The sequence below is a fragment of the Prionailurus viverrinus genome, chromosome C1, assembly GCF_022837055.1.
Source record: "Prionailurus viverrinus isolate Anna chromosome C1, UM_Priviv_1.0, whole genome shotgun sequence".
NCBI lineage: Eukaryota > Metazoa > Chordata > Mammalia > Carnivora > Felidae > Prionailurus > Prionailurus viverrinus.
In genome coordinates, this window is record NC_062568.1 from 128,112,572 (window position 1) to 128,134,899 (window position 22,328).

Below are 22,328 nucleotides of genomic sequence, written 5' to 3' on the forward strand. Positions count from 1 at the left end.
GAGGGAGACACAGAATCCAAAGCAGACTCCAGGCTCCAAGCAGTCAGCACAGAGCCCAAGGTGGGGCTTGAACCCATGAACTGTGAGATCATGACCTGAGCCGAAGTCCAACGCTTAACTGATGGAGCCAGGCAGGTGCCCCTAAATGCAGATTTTTTTTTACAGTACAGTAATTGTAAGTGTATTTCCTCTTCCTTATGATTTTCTTCAACAACGTTTTCTTTATTCTAGCTTATTTTATTTTAAGAATATAGCACATAACGTAAAATCTGTGTATTAATCAACTATGTTATTGATAAGGCTTCTGACCAAAATAGGCTGTAGGCAGTTAAGTTTTTGAGGTTTCAAAACTTTTTGACCTTGTGTTGGGGGGTGAGTACCCCAAACCCCACATTGTTCGATTGTCAACTGTACTCTTCTTTTAGGATCTCTTTACTGCCACAAGCCATAAAAACTTGATGAATTTCTTTAGGGTGTCGTTGCAAGGATTCTTTTTTTTTTTTTTTTAATTAACCTGTTTTATTTTTTATTTTTTAAAATCAACATCCAAATTAGCTAGCATATAGTGCAACAATGATTTCAGGAATAGATTCCTTAGTGCCCCTTACCCATTTAGCCCATCCCCCCTCCCACAACCCCTGCTGTAACCCTCAGTTTGTTCTCCATATTTATGAGTCTTTTCTGTTTTGTCCCCCTCCCTGTTTTTGTATTATTTTTATTTCCCTTCCCTTATGTTCATCTGTTTTGTCTTTAACGTCCTCATATGAGTGAAGTCATATGATTTTTATCTTTCTCTGACTAATTTCACTTAGCATAATACCCTCCAGTTCGATCCATGTAGTTGTAAATGGCAAGATTTCATTCTTTTTGATTTCCGAGTAATTCTCCATTGTATATATATACCACTTCTTTATCCATTCATCCATCAGTGAAAATTTAGGCTCTTTCCATACTTTGGCTGCTATAAACATGGGGGTGCATGTGTCCCTTCGAAACAGCACACCTGTATCCTGTGGACAAATGCCTAGTAGTGCAATTGCTGGGTCGTAGGGTAGTTCTATTTTTAGTTTTTTGAGGACTCTCCATACTGTTTTCCAGAGTGGCTGCACCAGCTTGCATTGCCACCAACAATGCAAAGGAGATCCTCTTTCTCCGCATCGTCACCACCAGTCAGCTCTGTGCTGACTGCTTGGAGCCTGGAGTCTGAGTTGTTCATGTTAGCCATTGTGACAGGTGTAAGGTGGCATCTCATTATGGGTTTGATTTGTATTTCCCTGACGATGAGTGATGTTGAGCATTTTTTCATGTGTCTGTTGGCCATCTGGATGTCTTCCTTGGAGAAGTCTATTCATGTCTTTCGCCCATTTCTTCACTGGATTATTTGTTTTTTGGGTGTTGAGTTTGATAAGTGCTTTATAGATTTTGGATACTAACCCTTTATCTGATATGTCATTTGCAAACATCTTCTCCCATCCTGTCGTTGGTTGCCTTTTGGTTTGCTGATTGTTTCCTTCGCTGGGCAGAAGCTTTTTATTTTGATGAGGTCCTAATAGTTCATTTTTGCTTTTGTTTCCCTTGCCTCCAGGGACGTGTTGAGTAAGAAGTTGCTGCGGGCAAGATCAAAGAGGTTTTTCCCTGCTTTCTCCTCGAGGATTTTGATGGCTTCTTGTCTTACATTGAGGTCTTTCATCCATTTTGAGTTTATTTTTGTGTATGGTGTAAGAAAGTGGTCCAGGTTCATTCTTCTGCATGTCGCTGTCCAGTTTCCCAGCACCACTTGCTGAAGAGACTGTCTTTATTCCATTGGATATTCTTTGCTGTTTTGTCAAAGATTAGTTGGCCATATGTTTGTGGGTCCAATTCTGGGTTCTCTATCCTGTTCCATTGATCTGAGTGTCTGTTCTTGTGCCAGTACCATACTGTCTTGATGACTACAACTTTGTAGTATAGCTTGAAGTCTGGGATTGTGATGCCTCCTGCTTTGGTGTTCTTTTTCAAGATCGCTTTGGCTATTCGGGGTCTTTTCTGGTTCCATACAAATTTTAGGATTATTTGTTCTAGCTGTGTGAAGAATGCTGGTGTTACTTTGATAGGGATTGCATTGAATATGTAGATTGCTTTGGCTAGTATCGACATTTTAACAATATTTGTTCTTCCTATCCGGGACCATGGAATCTTTTTCCATTTTTTGGTGTCTTCAATTTCTCTCATAAGCTTTCTATAGTTTTCAGTGTATAGATTTTTCACCTCTTTGGTTAGATTTATTCCTAGGTATTTTTTGGTTTTTTGTGCAACTGTAAATGGGATCGGTTCCTTGATTTCTCTTTCTGCCGCTTCATTGTTGGTGTATAGGAATGCAACCGATTTCTGTGTGTTGATTTTATATCCTGCAACTTTGCTGAATTCATGAATTAGTTCTAGCAGTTTTTTGATGGAATCTTTTGGGTTTTCCATATAAAGTATCACTTCATCTGTGAAGAGTGAAAGTTTGACCTCCTCCTGGCCGATTTGGATGCCTCTTATTTCTTTGTGTTGTCTGATTGCAGAGGCTAAGACTTCCAATACTACATTGAATAACAGTGGCGAGAGTGGACATCCCTGTCCTGTTTCTGACCTTAGGGGGAAAGCTCTTAGTTTTTCCCCGTTGAGGATGATATTAGCGTTGGGTCGTTCCTATATGGCTTTTATGATCTCGAGGTATGCTCCTTCTATCCCTACTTTCTTGAGGGTTTTTATCAAGAAAGGATGCTGTCTTTTGTCAAATGCTTTCTCTGCATCTATTGAGAGGATCATATGGTTCTTGTCCTTTCTTTTATTGATGTGATGAGTCACATTAATTGTTTTGCGGATATTGAACCAGCCCTGCATCCCAGGTATAAATCCTGCTTGGTTGTGGTGAATAATTTTTTTAATGTATTGTTGGATCTGTTTGGCTAATATCTTGTTGAGGACTTTTGCATCCATGTTCATCAGGGAAATTGGTCTCTAGTTCTCCTTTTTAGTGGGGTCTCTGTCTGGTTTTGGAATCAAGGTAATGCTGGCTTCATAGAAACAGGTTGGAAGTTTTCCTTCCATTTCTATTTCTTGGAACAGCTTCAAGAGAATAGGTGTTAACTCTTCCTTAAATGTTTGGTAGAATTCCCCTGGAAAGCCATCTGGCCCTGGACTCTTGGTTTTTTGCAGATTTTTGATTACTAATTTGATTTCCTTACTGGTTATGGGTCTGTTCAAATTTTCTATTTCTTCCTGTTTCAGTTTTGGTAGTGTATATGTTTCTAGGGATTTGTCCATTTCTTTAGGATTCCCCATTTTATTGCCATATAATTGCTCATAATATTCTCTTATTATTGTTTTTATTTCTGCTGTGTTGGTTGTGATCTCTCTTTCACTCTTGATTTTATTTATTTGGGCCCTTTCCTTCTTCTTTCTGATCAAACTGGCCAGGGGTTTATCAATTTTGTTAATTCTTTCAAAGAACCGGCTTCTGGTTTCATTGATCTGTTCTACTGTGTTTGGTTTGTTTGGTTTTTTGTTTTGTTTTGTTTTGTTGTGTTTTTGTTTTGATAGCATTAATTTCTGCTCTAGTCTTTATTATTTCCTGTTCTGCTGGTTTTGGGTTTTATTTGCTGTTCTTCTTCCAGCTCCTTAAGGTGTAAGGCTAGGTTGTGTGTCTGAGATCTTTCTTCCTTCTTTAGGAAAGCCTTCTTTAGGAAGGCTATATACTTTCCTCTTATGACCGCCTTTGTGGCGTCCCAGAGGGTTTGGGTTGTGGTGTTATCATATTCATTGGCTTCCATATACTTTTTAGTTTCCTCTTTAACTTCTTTGTTAGTCCATTCATTCTTTAGTAAGATGTTCTCCAGTCTCCAAGTATTTGTTACCTTTCCAAATTTTTTCTTGTGGTTGATGTTGAGTTTCATCGCATTGTGGTCTGAAAATATGCATGGTATGATCTCGATCTTTTTGTACTTACTTAGGGCTGATATGTGTCCCATATATGGTCTGTTCTGGAGAATGTTCCATGTGCACTGCAGAAGAATGTATATTCTGCTGCTTTAGGATGAAATGTTCTGAACATATCTGTTAAGTCCATCTGGTCCAGTGTGTCATTCAAAGCCATTGTTTCCTTGTTGATTTTTTGATTAGATGATCTGTCCATTGTTGTGAGTGGGGTGTTGAAGTCTCCTACTATTATGGTATTACTAGCAATGAGTTTCTTTATGTTTGTGATTAATTGATTTATACATTTGGGTGTTGCCACATTTGGTGCATAAACGTTTACAATTGGTAGGTCTTCTTGGTCGATATACCCGTGGATTATGATATAATGCCCCTCTGCATCTCTTGATACAGTCTTTCTTTTAAAGTCCATATTGTCTGATAGAAGTATGGCTCCTCTGGCTTTCTTTTGTTGACCATTAGCATGATAGATGGTTTTCATTCGTTTATTTTCAATCTGAAGGTGTCTTTAGGTCTAAAGTGGGTCTCTTGTAAACAGCATATACATGGATCTTGTTTTCTTATCCATTCTGTTACCCTAGGTCTTTTGATTGGAGCATTGAGTCCATTGACATTTAGAGTGAGTACTGAAAGGTATGAATTTATTGTCATTATGATGCTTGTAGAGTTGGAGTTTCTGGTGGTGTTCTCTGGTCCTTTCTAATCTTTGTTGCTTTTGGTATTTGTTTATTTCTCTCTCTCTCTCTATATATATATGTATGTATATATATATATGTGTGTGTGTGTGTATATATATATATATATATGTATATATATATATATATATATATATATATTTATATTCATCTTTTGTCCCCTCAGAGTCCCCCTTAAGATTTCTTGCAGGGCTGGTTTAGCGGTCACAAACTCCTTTAATTTTTGTTTGGAAAGCTTTTTATCTTTCTATTTTGAATGAACTCCTTGCTGGATAAAGATTCCTTCGCTGCATATATTTCTGATTCAGCATATTGAATATATCCCGCCACTCCTTTCTGGCCTGCCAAGTTTCTGTGGATAGGTCTGTTGCAAACCTGATCTGTCTTCCCTTGTAGGTTAGGGACTTTTTTTCCCTTGCTGCTTTCATGATTCTCTCCTTGCCTGAGTATTTTGTGAATTTGACTATGATATGCCTTGTTGATGGTCAGTTTTTGTTGAATCTAATGGGGGGTCCTCTGTGCTTCCTGGATTTTGATGTCTGTGTCATTCCCTAGGTTAGGAAAGTTTTCCACTATGATTTGCTCACATAACACTTCTACCCCTATTTCTCTCTCTTCCTCTCTGGGACCCCTATGATTCTGATGTTATTTCTTTTTAATGAGTCACTGATTTGTCTAATTCTTAAATCGTGCTCTTTTGCCTTAATCTACCTCTTTTTTTCTGCTTTGTTATTCTCTGTAAGTTTGTCGTCTATATCGCTGATTGTCTGTTCTGCCTCATCCATCCTTGCTGCCACTGCATCCATCCATGATTGCTGCTCAGTTATAGCATTTTTAATTTCATTCCGGCTATTTTTTACTTCTTTTATCTCTGCAGAAAGGGATTCTAATCTATGTTCGAGTCCAGCTAGTATTCTTATTATCCTGATTCTAAATTCTGGTTCAGACATCTTGCTTGTATCTGTGTTTGTTAAATTCCCGGCTGTTGTTTCTTCGTGCTCTTTCTTCTGGAGTGAATTCCTTTGTTTTGTCATTTTGAATGGAGAAAAGGTATTAATGAGGTAGAAAAATTAAAATTAAAAATATTAAAATTAAAAAAATATTAAAATTAAAAAATTAAAAATACACACAAAAATCTAATAAATGATGTTAGATCCTAGGTGTGTTTTGGTCTGGGTGTTGAAAGTAGTTTGACAGATTAGAGAAAAAATAAGGGGGGGAGGAAGGGAATCATATGAGAATTTGAAAAAGATGAATACATTGAAGGAGACTAAAATGAGATGATGGGAGTAAAATAGAATTTGAAAAAATATATACAGGGGCGCCTGGGTGGCGCAGTTGGTTAAGCGTCCGACTTCAGCCAGGTCACGATCTTGCGGTCCGTGAGTTCGAGCCCCGCGTCGGGCTCTGGGCTGATGGCTCAGAGCCTGGAGCCTGTTTCCGATTCTGTGTCTCCCTGTCTCTCTGCCCCTCCCCCGTTCATGCTCTGTCTCTCTCTGTCCCAAAAATAAATAAACGTTGAAAAAAAAAATATATATATACAAAAGTAAAGAATATAGTAGGAAAAAAATTAAAAATATTTTTAATAAAAATTAAAAATAAAAATGTATTTTTTTCTTTCTGTATTCAAGAAAAAGAAAAGAAGGGAAAAAGAGAAAAAAAGAAATCTTTTAATAATTTGAAAAAGTGAATACACTGTAGTGGCCTAAAATAAAATGATGGGAGTAAAATAGAATTTGAAAAAATTTACATAAATCAAAAAATATAGGAAAAAATTTAAAGAAAAATATTTTTAATGGAAATTGAAAGTAAAAATGAAATTTTTTACTTTCTGCATTCAAGAAAAAGAAAAGACACAAAAAAGAGAAAAAAGAAAAAGAAAAAAGAAAACAAGGAATCGTTTGAATATTTGAAAAGGTGAATACACTGAAGTAGACTAACATAGAATGATGGAAGATAGAAATTGAAAAAAGTTAAACAAAAGTAAAAAAATACAGTAAAAAATTTAAAAAAACTTTTTAATAAAAATTGAAAATAAAAATGAATTTTTTTCTCTTTCTGTATTCAAGAAAAAGAATAGTGTAAAAGAGAAAAAAATAGAAAACTGAATAGTTGGATCTGCTAACAGATTGAAATAGGACTGAAATTATTTCTTTTTCCCCTAGAAGCCAGACTATGTAGCACTTTATAGTCCATAAACTAAGTAGGCGGTGAGACTTGTGTTCTTGAAGAGGGAGGTTGGCCCAGTTGGGCGGGGCTCTGTGTAACAGCTCCGTTCTCCACTAGATGGCACTGCCAGCCTACTGGGGTGGATTGTTTTGGCGCTTGTAGGTGCATATGCGCATGCATGGGAGTGGTGAAAATGGCATCACCCACTATTGGAACTCTGTTCTCCCGGATCAGTAATCGCGCACCTGACCTCTGTCTTCAGCTTTCATCCACTCCCCGCTTTTTCACTCTCCATGATCAGGCCCTAGGCAGTAACTCTCTCCGAGTTTTGTCTCAGATGTGGCTGTTTTCCCCAGCCCCTTACTTCTGAAGGACTGTGGCTTTGACCTGTTCTGCCCCTCTGTGGGAGGGTCTCACCGAGCAATGGCTGAATGAGCAATGGCCGAATGTCAGCTGCACCCAGGAACGCTTGATGGACCCTGCTGCTGGTGGTGCCCCAAGACTGCGGCCAGGTGCCAGACCACCCCAGAAAAAGTTCACGAGATAGTGTAGCAGCAGTGTTCCAGGGACTATGGAAAATCTGGCACATGTCTGGCACCAGCCTTCACCCTTAAGCACCTTATTCCAGCACCAGTGAATGTGGCTGTTTTCTGGGGTCTGCTGGGACCAGATGGCTTCAACAGTCTCTACCAAATGTCCTTCTGGCAGTGGAACTGCTTTTCCCTGTGTGGCCTGACAACCTCCTGGATCCCACTCTGTTCCTGGAGATTCACCCTTCCCATCAGAGCACTGTCAGGTATCTAGCTGCGGAGTTGCCAACTGTGGTCCCCTTGTTTACAGTTTAATGGAATTTAAACCCTCTCCTTTCTTCTTTCTCCCTTTTTAGTTTAGTCCCTGCGGCTGTTTCCAATTTTCCACTTTCTCTTCACCTGCTTTTGGGAGGGGTGTTTTTCCCATATTCTCTCATGCCCTGGTCTCCATCCTCTCTCCGCCTGCAAAGGTGGCTCCCTGCTTGCCACCGGCTTCTCTCTCCCCATGTTCACCTCTCTGCACCACATACCTACTGAATTCTGTGGTTCAGATTGTGCAGATTGTTGTGTTAATCCTCCAGTCAGTTTTCTAGGTGTGTAGGATGGTTTAGTGTTGGTCTGGCTTTATTTCATGGACTCGAGACACACAAAAGACTTCCATGCTCTTCCGCCATCTTGGCTCCTCCCCCAAGGATTCTTAATTAATTGGTACTGGAATCAGACCTGCTTCTTATGAAGGAAGATCACTAGAGCCAGGAACAGTAATCACTTGATTATTTCCTGAATAATTACTGCACCTTCTCTTCCTTTTCCACTAATCCTGTCTCTGGTAATACTTTTTTCATCTTTTTGCTCTTACTTTGTCTTTCATGGCACTATCCTCTTCTGATTGTCCTCTTACCTCTCTGTTTACACATTTTCATCTTTTTAAAATAAACTTTGCATCTTCTAAATACCACTAAAATGTTTTATGCTTAAGTCTCATCTCTTACTACTCCACACACCTTTTTTTATGTTGCGATTTTTTAGATTTTCTGTGTTCCTACTTTATTGGAAGAATCATCTCTTTTTTGAAAATTACTTACAATTCCTCTTCTCTTTTCATCCTGTCAGAATCCTTGAAGAGCACTTAGGGAGACCCTGACTACCCTGCATGCACAGGGATCAATCAGTACTGAAATACTGGAACTCCATTGAACTCAGCACCCCAAGATCAAGAATTGCATGTTCTCCTGGCTGAGCCATCCAGGTGTTCTTCCTTAGTTTCTTATCCATAAACTATATCTTACATCTACCACCAGATTGCAAGCTTGATCTGTAGTAGCAACGAGGAACTGCCAGGTGATAAAATAACTTTTGCACTGATTTTAATATTGTAATAATAACTCTCACTAATTTGAACATTCATCAACTTTTTATTTTGCTGCTTTTTTTTTGGTATGTGCCAGACTCATAGTTTTTCTATAAAAGGTGAATGACAGAATTTTGATGCCCCAGGAACATTTCCCAGAGACACCCAATAAGGGTTATTTTAGGAACCATGATATTACTGACCAAAGTAAGATATTTAATTACTCAACATGTTTACAATATATAGAAAATCCATACCTTTATTATCAGTAATTGACCGAAAAAAAGGGAGAAATGACTTTGAAGTCTAAGTGATATGAAAACAGCATAAAGTAGTCTCTTAAGAAATCAAGGGGCCTGATTTCTTATGTACATATATACACATATATGTACATATATACACATGTACATATATATACATGTATACACACACACACACACATACTCATTAGTGCCCAACACCCATTTCTTTCCTTGAAGAAATCATGATTTCTTCAAATATAAAAATTCTACACATTTTTTCATGCTCTAAGTCATGCATAGGGAAATTAGCACAGAATAGAATCTCAGAGTCATCATAAAACAAAAAACTCCTTTTTATGCTGCGTTTTTTAAACTTTTATGTGTTCCTACTTTACTAAAAGAATCATCTTTTTTTGAAAATTAATTACAATTCCTCTTCTTTTTTCTTCCTGTTAAAATCCTCAAAGAGCACTTGGGGAGATCCTGACTACCCCTCATGAACAGGGATCAGTCAGTACGGAATCACTGGAACTCCATTAAATTGTACAAAATAACTCAGAAATTATAAGCCTAGAATAGAGCTATGGGTGCTCAGCCCTTAGTGACAGACTGATTACTGCCTTCACGTTTGTGGAATAGGCTCACAGCCTATTCCTACAAATACACAACAATTTAAATAATTAAGCCTATGAGCTTTTTTGTGAAAGTTTGTCCCATAAGGCCTTTTCATAAGCATCAGCAAATCTGTTAAAAATCTATGGTTCTGCTTCTTGTTCTGTTGTTATAGCAACCATCATACCTAGGCATATACAAAAAAAAATGACCACCACCTAACCAATAACATCAAATTGTCATGACAATTTCTGTATTAAATACAAATCAATTTCTAACTGCTGAAGCATAAAATTAAGATAAAATCATACTTTTCCATTTCTTTTAACAAATAGGATAATGGTGATGGTGGTGGTGTTGGTTGTAGGTTACAGGATTGAAAGGGGGTAATTGGAAGAGAGACAAAAACATTAGACATTTATGAAAATGAGTTTAATCATACAAAAGTTAAAATTCAGTGTTAACTGACACTGTCCAAATATTGAAATACTGCTCATTGTAAAGTGGCCAGCCTATACGCGAGTATAAAATACCAGATCCATGTTTTACCCATCTAATAAAAAAGCTAACCTCTTACATTCATCTTTTGGTTTGAAAGAGATGTTTATAAAATATCCCTTGTGGTTGTTCTGATGAGTTGTTGCACCAGAGTTAGGAGAATGTTAACATAGAGCCCTACAGTTCTACAGCAAAATCATGCCATCAACAGGGGAAATTGTACATCATTCAGAAAACAGCTCCAAGCATGTTACCAGACACACTAAAGACAGAGGATGTGACCATGAAGCAACAAGTAACCAGGTAGCCAGAGCTGCTTGTCACAAGTTGAATTTTGTCAAAACCACCAAGTCAAAATATCAAGTGGACCCAGCAACAATTCACTGTAAGATAGAAATAGACCATCTGGAAGCAGCCATGAGAATGGGTCAGGGGCACAACTAAGTACATGACTAAGTGTCCCACAGCCTTATATCACTCAACACTGTTGCGTGGGCCTTAACCTTACATCTATAGCCACAGTAGGTGGAGGGATAAGATATTCCCTTTATGGACATGTTGGCTCAACATGTGGGTATGAGCTAAAAAAGGACTATGGAAGCCCTAGGTCCTATTAAGGGGTGGCCCTAACATTCAGCAACCAGGGGAAACCCTCCCACTGGGCATAGCTTTGTGAAGTGCATACTTTTCTTTGTGTAGAAGTGGCCCCAAATAAGAGTACACATAGACTCATGGATAATGGTGAATTGCTTTGCTGCATATTTAACGGCCTGGAAAAAGAAATATTTGAAAATCAGGAATAAGGAAGTCTGGAGGAGAAGCATGTGGATATCCTAAGGAACTGAGTATGAAATCTGAAGATCTTTTTATCACATATTAGCATCTAACAGATATTACCTGTTACAGAAGAAGCACTAAATGACCAAGGAGACTGAATGATTCAGTCAGTTGGCATCATCCAGCCTGTCAACAGCCACTCCTAGGCTAACACAATGGACATGTGAATGGAGTAGACATGTTGACAGATGAAGGCTTATGTGCAGGGCTTAGGTGGCTCCCATTCAGTAGCTGATCTAAGTAATATTGCTGTCAAATGTCCAACTTTCCAGCAACTGTGCCCCATATTTAGCCCCATCCCTTGAAGAGACCAATCAGCCACTTGGAATCAACTTGGAAGCAAGGATCAGTTGAAAGACCATAAAGTCTCCCTTAGGAACTCATCACAGGACCAAACTATGACACTGGGTTTATACTTAGAAGTTTTGATTTCCACTTGATAGTCAGATGTTAGAGACATTTATTTTAATCTTCCCTATTAAAAATTAATATTTAGCCTGATAGTCTTCACCAAATAAAATGTTGCTGAGTCTCTCTCACTAAAATGGAAACTGTCCAAATTGAAATCAGTCATCAATCAATTCCCAGCATGATTAACCCATTTTGGTTAGATCTGGGTATTAATGAGACCAAAGTTGGAAGTCATTAACCTTTTTTAAAATTTTATTTTAAGAAGGCATATTTTATTCTTAGATTATCTGTGCAGCAGAAGCTGTCTGATACAGGCCATCCATCTGCAGCTTGCCATTCAGTCAAATTGATACAGTAGATAGAACACTTTTGTACTTCCTTCTTCTAAGCCCTTGGTTATGGAACTTCTTAGTGTTATTCTTTGGTGATCCCTATTTCTGATGTGAACTCAGACTAGATCAGTGGCTACTACTCTTAAGTTTAGCTTGTATAATATCATTATACTATGATATAACCATGCCTTAGATGTATAGAGCACTGAAAAGATTTGGTTGAATAAATTAAGATGAAAGAATAATTTTATAAAACAGGAGTCTTTATTTAATAGGAGCCTCAGGAAATATTTTTAAATCATCTACATCCCCTATCTTCCATACTGAATCAATTATTCTTGTACCTCTTGAATATGTCCATCTGGTGCTTGCTTCGGCAGCACATATACTAAAAATTGATTATTTTTAGTCCATCTATACTCCACCCATTTCTCTCCAGTTCTGCAGCTACTACCCTGATCTATATCACTATCAACTATTGCTCATGATACTGCTAATTACTCTTATGTCCCCTCCAATGTATCCTCTGCAGGGCTGTTAAATGATATTAAAGTGAATATGTGATCATCTCATACCCCTGTTTAAAACACTTTAATGGTTGCTGATTGCTATTAGGATAAGGACCTAAATACTCACAAAACCTTTGAGATCCTCCAGACAACTGCCTACCACTCTGGCAATTGTGTTTCTAGAGTTCTATTAGGAGCAGTGATGTGGAAAGTGAGGCCAAGAGACTTTTTTAGAAGATGTGATAAAACAGCAAACATATTGCCTTTCCTATTTATGTGGGGCTGACAGCACCCTTAGGATGACACTGCTTTCCAGCCTCACTTCCTTCCATTTCTCCTTTTTCTGTGTTCTATCTTTGCTAGCTTTCTTTTAATTCTTTGAATGTCTCAATCTTCTTTCATCTGGGGGCCTTTTTATTTGTTGATTTTTCTACCTAGAGTATTATCATTGCTCTAAACGCTATAATCTTTCAGTTCTCAGTTTAAATGTCAATTTTTCAGGAAAAGCTTCCTTGGACTAGGGAGGTTTACCCACCACCACCCCCATCATAAGCTCCATTTTTCAAACATGGAGCCTAATCCCTCCCATTAGACTATAGCTTTGGGGAGGCAGGGGCAATGTTTGTCTTGTTCACTGCAGTATTCCTAGTGCCCAGCTCAGGACCTGATTCACTCCACTCATGATTTAATATGTAAACATTAAACAACACGCTACTGCACAAACAATAGGTCAAATAAGAAATCAACTGGCAAATCAAAATACGTCTCAAAACAAAAGAAAAAGAAAACAATATTCTAAAACCTACGGAATGAAGCAAAAGCAGATGTTAGTGTGAAATTTATGCTATAAATGTTTGTATTAAGAAAAAAGTTCAAATCAACAACTTAAAATTACACCATAAAGAACTAGAAAAAGAAGACACTTAGTTGAAATTTAGTACAGAAAGGAAATAACAAAGAAAAATCAGAAATAAATAAAATAGATACCAGAATAAACAATAGCACAACACTGAGTGTAATGACCAGTTTTTCCAAAAAAAAAGTAAACAAATTGGCAATGCTTTAACTACATTAACTAAGAAAAAAAGAGAACAGTCAAAAACCAAAATGAGAAATGGAAGAGAAAATAATACAATAGATAGCCACAGAAATACAGTGTGATGACAGATTACTATAAATACATGCTGACAAATCAGATAGCTTAGAAAAAAAACCATATAATTCCTAAAAACACAAAGTTGCCACGATTGAATCATGAATCTTGAATCCAAGAAATATGAAATCTTCTTTGACCACTGACAAAAATGAGAGTTGAATTAGGAATAAAAAATCTTCCAGGACAGAAAAGCCCAAGACCACATGGTTTCTTTGGTGAATTCTACCAAACATTAAAAAAAATAATTAATGACAATCTTTATCAAAATCTTACAAATAATGGAATAGAAGGAACACATTCAAAATCATCCATGAAGTTAGTACTACCCTAATACCAAAACAGGAGAAAAACAATACAAGAACAAAAAATCTAGTTTGTTTGATATAAGTATGGCTACTCCAAATTTCTTTTGACATCCATGTGAATGATAAATGTTTCTTCCTCCCCTCACTTTCAGTCTGCAGGTGTCTTTAGGTCTAAAATGAGTCTCTTGTAGGCAGAATATAAACTGGTCTTGGTTTTTGTTTTTGTTGTTGTTGTTGTTGTTTATCCATTCTGACACCCTATGTGTTTTGCTTGGAATGCTTAGTCCATTTACATTCAAAATGATTATTGATAGATATGTATTTATTGCCATTTTATTACCTATTTTGTTGTCATTTGGAGTTTTTCTTTGAACCTTTCTTGGCTTTGTCACTTTTGGTCTCTCTTTTGCACTCAAAGAGTCCCCTTTAATATTTCTTTCAGGGCTGGTTTTGTGGTCATGAACTCCCTTAGTTTTTGTTTGTCTGGGAAACTCTTTATTTCTCCTTCTATTCTGAATGGCAGCCTTGCTGGATAGAGTATTCTTGGCTGCAGATTTTTCCCATTCAGCACTTTGAATATATCATGCCACTCCTTTCTGGCTTGCCAAGTTTCTGTTGAGAAATATCCAACTAGCCTTATGGGTATTCCCTTGTAAGTTAGAGTTCTTTTGTCTTTCTGCTTTTAAGATTCTTCCTTTATCACTATATTTTGCAAAGTTAATTACAATATATCTTAGGGTTGGCCTGCTTTTGTTGATTTTGATGGGAATTCTCTATACCTCCAGGATCTGGATGTTTGTTTCCTTCTCCAGATTAGGGAAGTTCTCTGCTATTATTCCTTGAAATAAATTTTCTGCCCTATTTTCTCTTTCTTCTTCTTCAGGGATTCCTATAATATGAATATTATTATGTTTGATGGAGTAACTGAATTCCCTAAATCTATTCTTGTTGCATAATTCTTTTTTTTCTTTTGTTCAGCTTTATTATTTTGCCTTCTAGATCACTAATTCATTCCTCTGCTTCTTTCAGCCTGCTCTCCATTGCATCAAGCCTTTTTCCTATCTCATTTGCTGTTTTCTTCATCTCTGATTGATTCTTTTCTAACTCTTATTTCTGCGGTAAGGGTCTCACTGTTAGCTTCTATTCCTTTCTCAAGCCCAGTGAGTATCCTTATGAGTATTCCTTTAAATTCTCCATCAAGCATGTTTTTTTATATCTGTTTTGCTTTGATCTCTGGCTGTGGCCTTATCTAGTTCTTTCATTCAGGATAAATTTCTCCATCTTAGCATTTTGTCTAAGTCTCTGTGCCTTCTGTATATTAGAAAAGCCAGTTATGTCTCCTGCTCCTGAGAGTAATGGCCTTATGAAGAAGAGGGCATGTTGTGCCCAGGGCCTGGTGCTTCAGGAAGAGTCTCTGGTATGTGCTGCCTGTGCTCTGCTGTTGTGTTTTGGCTACTCTACCCTTCAGGCCAGTCATCTGCAGAGAGAGCCTCTCTGTGCCTGCTGTGAGTAGTGTTTGGTCCCTGGCCTGAATGTGGTGAGTTTTAACTAGGTGTGCTCTTGTCTGCTTGTGAAAGGAGACCTGACACCAACTCCACCAGAATTGAGGCCCTGAAGAACCCTCTGGTTGGGAGAAGTGGTGTTGACAGGGGTTTGTGCCAGTCTTCTGGGGGAGGGGCCTGCAACATGGGGACTGAGTGTGGGTGTAGGGGTGCTAGGACTTGATGTAAACAAGGTAGGCAGCCAGTGATGGCACTGAGATGCTTCCTTCAGGTGGCTCTGTGTTTATTCTAAGGTGCAGAGGAGGGAAAAGATGAAAGTGGAGTAGGAGGACCCTGGGCTTATCTCGTCCCACGAATACGACTAGATAACTATCAGATCATCCTAAATACCCCAGAAATTGGCCTGAAGAACACACTCCACAACTGGAGGGAGAGAAGAGGCCCCATAGAAGAAGGTAGGAAGCGCAGACACGGTTTGGGGGAGAAATGGATCACAGATCGTGGGTGCTGCGGGGGGTCAGGGGGAGCCATGGTCACAGAGAAGGGCAAATGAGAGAGGAGCACACAGGAGAACACATAAGGAGAACATTTCTCCAAAGCCATTGGGTAGGAAAATGAGAGGGGCTGAATCTTATGAGTTCTTGCAATCAAAGCCCACAGGCTTGGCTGGGATAGAGACTGAAGGGCACTGTGCTGCTCCTGGAGAGAAAGCAGGCAAACCACGCTGGGGCAGACTGGATGGAAACAGTGACCTGAGGAATGCCCGTGGCACACTGTGGGGAGATTATTCGCTGGTTTTGGAAAGCATCCCTGGAAGGCAACATTCATGGAGATGCCTCTCCCGTAATAGTGGAGGTGGCTGGTGCCATTTCCCTTCCCCACCCCTCACCATAAACACTGAGCCAGTGGCAGGAGGCAACACAATGACAATACTGGCTGCCAGAATGCTTATAGGAAGCTCCACCCGACTGTGCTCTGGTGGGACTGCCCTTCTCAGTCAAGCTTGACTCAGTCCCAGTGTGGTGCCCCCCATGACCCCAGAAGACCAGTTCAGGCCCCTGCTCACACCACTGGAGTGTTAAAGGGCAGCAGGCTTGGCTGGGATAGAGCCCAGAGGACATTGTGCTGCTCTTGGAAAGAAGGCAGGCAGATAACCCAGGCGTAGAACTGTGTTGAAAGAGCAATCTGAAAAATGCCTTGGCCACACAGGGCAGAGATTATTTGCTTCTAGGAGCTCTACCCTGAGAGGCAGTGTTCTGGCTGGCACCATTTCCCACCCATGCTTGTTGAATGAATGAATTGCATTGCAGTTGGAAGAGACTTTATTGATCTTGAAATTGTGTCACAGGATGGTTGCTTGTATTGCTCATGGCCTTGTAGCTAATTAATAGCAATATCAGAACTGGAATACTATAAAGAACACTGATTCTGGGCACAGAATCTTTCCAACCACTTCCTCATCAATGGATGAGACCAAAGATTTTACTTCAGGGTCTCAAACAATTTCTCAAAGTTTCATCCTTACTTTCACTTCCTGCTGGTCTTAATGTTGTTGGTTGTTTTCTGCTGGTCTGAGGCTAGTTCTGTCTCCCTCCTTTTCAGAATGACTCTTCATTTGGATTTTCCGGTTGGTTCTAGAATCTAGATGTGGCCTCCATATGTCCTGTCAGTGTCTTTTATTATACATTCTATAACTCTTAAAAAAGTCTGTATCACCCCTCACACCTATGCCTAGCTCCAGGTCCTTACAAAGTATCCCAGGTTCTGCTTCATGTTCTAAATTGTATATTGATGGCTTAGTCTTGCTTACTGAATCCAGGTTACATGGGATTTCTTAAAATTTTTTTTTCAATGTTTTTATTTATTTTTGGGACAGAGAGAGACAGAGCATGAACGGGGGAGGGGCAGAGAGAGAGGGAGACACAGAATCGGAAACAGTCTCCAGGCTCTGAGCCATCAGCCCAGAGCCTGACGCGGGGCTCGAACCCACGGACCGTGAGATCGTGACCTGGCTGAAGTCGGACGCTTAACCGACTGCGCCACCCAGGCGCCCCTGGGTTACATGGGATTTCATTTGAACAACCCTATACTACTTTATAGGCTTATTGTAGTATTAAAGTCTCTACCATCCTACATCCCTCAACTCAGTATTTTTACCTCTACAGAGTAACATTGAATATATACAGAGGGATTTCTTCCTGTGTGCTCAGGTTTACATGTATTAATTCATTTAATCCCCCCATAGCTATAGGAAATAGGTTCCATTAAGGTAGCTTGTCTGAAGTCACACAGTGCTTAATGATGGAGTCGGGGTTTAAATCCACAAGCTTTGCCTCCAGAGTCTGTATTCTCAGCCACTACCCTGTACTGCCTCCAAGTGGAAATGGCTGTTCCACATGCACTAGTAGAAACTGAGAAAACAGATAAAAAAATGACATCCTCATTGGCAGACAGAAAAGAAGCAGATAAAACAGATAAAAAAGCAGATAAAAGAAAGGATAAGGATAGTGGTAAGAATTCAGGTGCAATTCAGGCAATGCTAAACAGATACACTCTTTTAAGCTAAAATGTGTATCTTTTTTATATTAAATATAATTTATTGTCAAATTGGTTTCCATACAACACCCAGTGCTCATCCCAACAGGTGGCCTCCTCAATGCCCATCACCCACTTTCCCCTCTTCCCCCCTCCACCCCGCAATCAACCCTCAGTTCGTTCTCTGTATTTAAGAGTCTCTTATGGTTTGCCTCCCTCTCTCTCTGTAACTTTTTTTATCCCTTCCCCTCCCCCATGGTCTTATGTTAAGTTTCTCAGGATCCACATATGAGTGAAAACATGTAGTATCTGTCTTTCTCTGCCTGACTTATTTCACTTAGCATAACACTCTCCAGCTCCATCCACCTTGCTACAAATGGCCAGATTTCATTCTTTCTCATTGCCAAGTAGTATTCCATTGTATATATAAGCCACATCTTCTTTATCCATTCGTCAGTTGATGGACATTTAGGCTCTTTCCATACTTTGGCTATTGTTAAAAGTGCTGCTATAAACATTGGGGTACAAGTGCCCCTATGCATCAGCACTCCTGTATCCCTTGGGTAAATTCCTAGCACTGCTATTGCTGGGTCATAGGGTAGATCTATTTTCAATTTTTTGAGGAATCTCCACACTGTTTTCCAGAGTGGCTGCACCAGTTTGCATTCCCAGCAACAGTGCAAAAGTGTTCCCGTTTCTCCACATCCTCACCAGCATCGGTAGTTTCCTGATTTGTTAATTTTAGCCACTCTGACTGTGTGAGGTGGTATCTCAGTGTGGCTTTGATTTTTTAAAATGTGTATCTTGTGAAGTGGCTTATGTTCAAATGTGTCCTATTAATTTGTTAGGTACCACCTCTGTCCTACATGTAAGGATGGGCACATACTGTGGCTGAGGAAGTTGAGGTAATAGTGGTCCTTCAGACGTGACGAAGACATGCTTCATGAGTGCTACTGGCATCAAATGGTAGAAAACATTTGTGTTTCAGAAGAAAAGAGTGAGAAGGAAGGAGGGAGGAGAATAGAACAAGAGAACAGAAATAAGAAAGTGAGTGCTGAGCAGAGAGAGATAAGGAAAGACAGGAATGAAGAACAAAGTATGAGATGAGAGAGCATTTGTGGAATAGGAGTCAATGCTTGCTCAAAGGAACTTGCTAATATTTTTTATTAATTTAGAATGTGGATGAGAGGATTGATGGGTTTTGTCTTTATTAATATTTCTATCGCTGTTTCTAAACACACCACTTTCTAGAAATAGTAATGACACATTTATGTCATCATTGTCACCCTCAGTGTGTCTCCTTTAAGTCAGTTGGTTAAAGTAAGTATTTATGAGCTGTGCTTGAGGATTAGCACCCTTTCTCCTAACACCCCTGCAAGCTTCCTTCTGTTCTATGTTTATGTTGTCCCAACCTAAGGCCTCTTGGGTATCTAGGCCTTTGATACTCTGTGATTGGATAATGGGTAGGGCTGGATCGAATGATCTCATCACCACTTCTGGAAAACCCAATACTTTTCCCATTATAGATTTTATTTTTGCTTACTAAGGCATGATGTGCTTAAAAACATGAACACTTGTTCACGATTTTGAGCATAAGCTATGAAATGGTTAGACTTTCAGTTAGCCCAGTTTGAATAGAGTAATACCAGAGAGAGATGGGATTCTGATTCTAAGAGGGAGAATGGAATGTGGCATCCAATAAGAGGCAAGAGAAGAAAGCAAAGCGCATAATTGGAGAGTTGGTCCTTGTGGCATATATAAATTGGGAGCTGTGATGTCTTCTCCAAATCCCTTCTGGTAACATAGATGTCATGTGCAATATAGGCTGTGTACTCCACAGGTGAATATTGTAATCCTGTTAAAGTATGTTGAGACCTGTGAGTAATGACAAAAATCTCAAGGATTATTGTCTTTTTCCTCTACTCAGGAGGGCTCAATTTCTGCATCTCTTCTATAGAAATGTATGTTATGAGGAAGTAGTAACATGAAATTAGATGAAACCAAGTATCAAAATATAAAACCAAGCACAGATCATAAGTTTCTTCCTTTAAATTATATTGTTCATTTATGAATGAACAAATTATATTGTTTAAATTATATATTTAAGTTATATTGTTTATTTATGAATGGCCAAAACATATAAACTCTGATACTACATTTCTTTGAAATCAACCCGGCAGCCTCAAAATTTGTCTGATAATTTCTCCTTGGATTCTAAATGTCCTTCATAATGAACTCCATATTTAAAATCTATTTGGTCTATTTGCTGGTTTGTTTTGTATTGACCTGATTTAGTTAGTAGGTCATTATTTTTTTCTTTTTTAACTGGTTTTCAACATGTTGCAAAGCAGAATATCCCCCAATGAAATCTGCTACAAATGTAGTTTTTACTTCTGTTTTATACAGAGGCAGGTTTTTACCAAAAGCATTCAATTTGTCATTTAAAAAATGGACTTAGGGGGCGCCTGGGTGGCTCAGTCAGTTAAGCGTCTGACTTCAGCTTGGGTCATGATCTCGCGGTCCGTGATTTCCAGCCCCGCATCGGGCTCTGTGCTGACAGCTCAGAGCCTGCAGCCTGTTTCGGATTCTGTGTCTCCCTCTCTCTCTGACACTCCCCCATTCATGCTGCCTCTCCCTGTCTCAAAAATAAATAAACATTAAAAAAATTTTTTTAAATAAATAAATAAAAATAAAAAATAAAAAATGGATTTAGTAAATACCAGTGATTGACATTCTTGTCAATACCAGTCAAGATAGTCTTGGCTTGGCTTATTTATATGTTCAGAAATAGCCTACTCCTATTTTTAATACATATTAGTAAGGTCTTATGAGTTATTTTCTCTATGACAATTATATGTGACTTCAATCTTACATAAAAGGGTCACAATTTCTTACTTTTCTATTAAGTTTCTTATTTTGTTCTTTCTTATTTTCTGTTTTTCTTTTTAATTTTCCATCACTGTAACAATGGTAATTGTTTTCTTGGGCATATTTCCTTCCTTCTATCTCTTTGCCTTGCCTTTAAATTCCTGTGTGGTCTATTTTTATGTGTTTTCTCCTGTTCATTTGAACTTTACAGACCTTGAACTTGGTTATATTTACCTCTCATATATATACTTTCAGTATAGAAAATGATACTAGTTTCCAAGGATTGCATATGTTGGCATCCTTGTGTTTAGGCCTGCTACAAGTATGAGATTATTTTAAACAGAAATAAATTGATTATCACAAGTAATATAATTCTCACCAGTAACTATTTGGTCTTTATAATACTCAGGGGCTAATGTGATTGCTTAGGAAAAAAATTCAAATTCAACTTAATATAAATGTAAATAATATGTTTAGATAAAAATACAGCCATACAAATCACTTCACAAGAAGTATTCTGTACTAGTTCCTACATGAGGCTCTGTGTCACGCAATTGTAGTGTGAAGTACCAACAAATACTGAAACTTCATAGAAATTCTGGCTCCGATGAGCTTCCCTTGCATCTCCAGCAATTCAGTGGTTATTTGAATCTTCATTAGTTGAAAGGTGGGAAATGGTACAAGATCTTGTTGAGGCATAACTTCAGGAGTTGAGCCCAAGGCCTGTGCACCTGTCCTGCTATGGTAGTCAAGTACCTAAGCATGACCTAGCTTCAAAATCAGGTTCATTTCATAGTGCTGTTGACTTGACTAGCATGTCTTCTAAATTTCAGAACTTCTGCCTCTGTGCCCCAAATACCCTGTCATTCTCAAAGTGTGTGTGTGTGTGTGTGTGTGTGTGTGTGTGTGTTAATGTTGATTACCCTGCTAGTTCTGATCTTCTTAACAATCCTTTCCTTCAGTCCTTCCCCTGGGCAATTGGTCTTCTGAATATTCTTATAACTGTACATCCTCAACTTGCCTGATTCTTTGAAACCTTAAAAATATGACACTCTGTTTCTGAAAAAAAAATGGCACCAGCCTGATACTTTATGAATCATATAGTGTAAGTCATTTGGGAGGGAGAGATAAAACTGTGTTTTGCTAGATATTCCCCTCCCTCTGTGTCCATCCTTGTCCATATCCACCCCCCACAGCCCTACCATGACTGGCTTTGCATCTCTTCTCCTCTGGTCTCCCTGGGACCAGAGCTAGTTGGTAAGTTTGAAGTAAAAGAGCTGAAGTTTCATATTTCTGCACTGAGCAGTTATTAGCTTTAGGCTGCTGGGAACTTCCTGTTCTCAGGGAAGCTGGACAAGGGTTCCCAGGAGCCTAAGGAGCATGTGAAGACGTTCACATGCCAGCCTTTAGAAGTAAAGCATGCAGAAATGGGAGATGGATACCCAGAATTCATAAAAGGAATCTGAGGGCATCTGGGTGAAGTAATGCAGTGACTGGTATACTAAGTGTCCTGGTAGGTAGTGTCTGATATGTCCCTAGGTGTTATCATTTGCATGAAAGCAGATACACTCCCCGAGGACTAGAAGAAAAAAGAAACTGTCATTTCCTTATGCATTTGAACCTGTTCATTCTTTGAAGAGACATTTATGTGGCCTGGTTTGTGTGTTTTTTTTTAAAGTTTATTACTCATTTTGAGAGAGAGAAACCATGAGTTGGGGAGGGGCAGAGACAGAGAGAGGAGAGAGAGAGAATCCCAAGCAGGCTCCACACTGCTCGCACAGAGCCTGATGTGGGGTTTGAATTCATGAACTGTAAG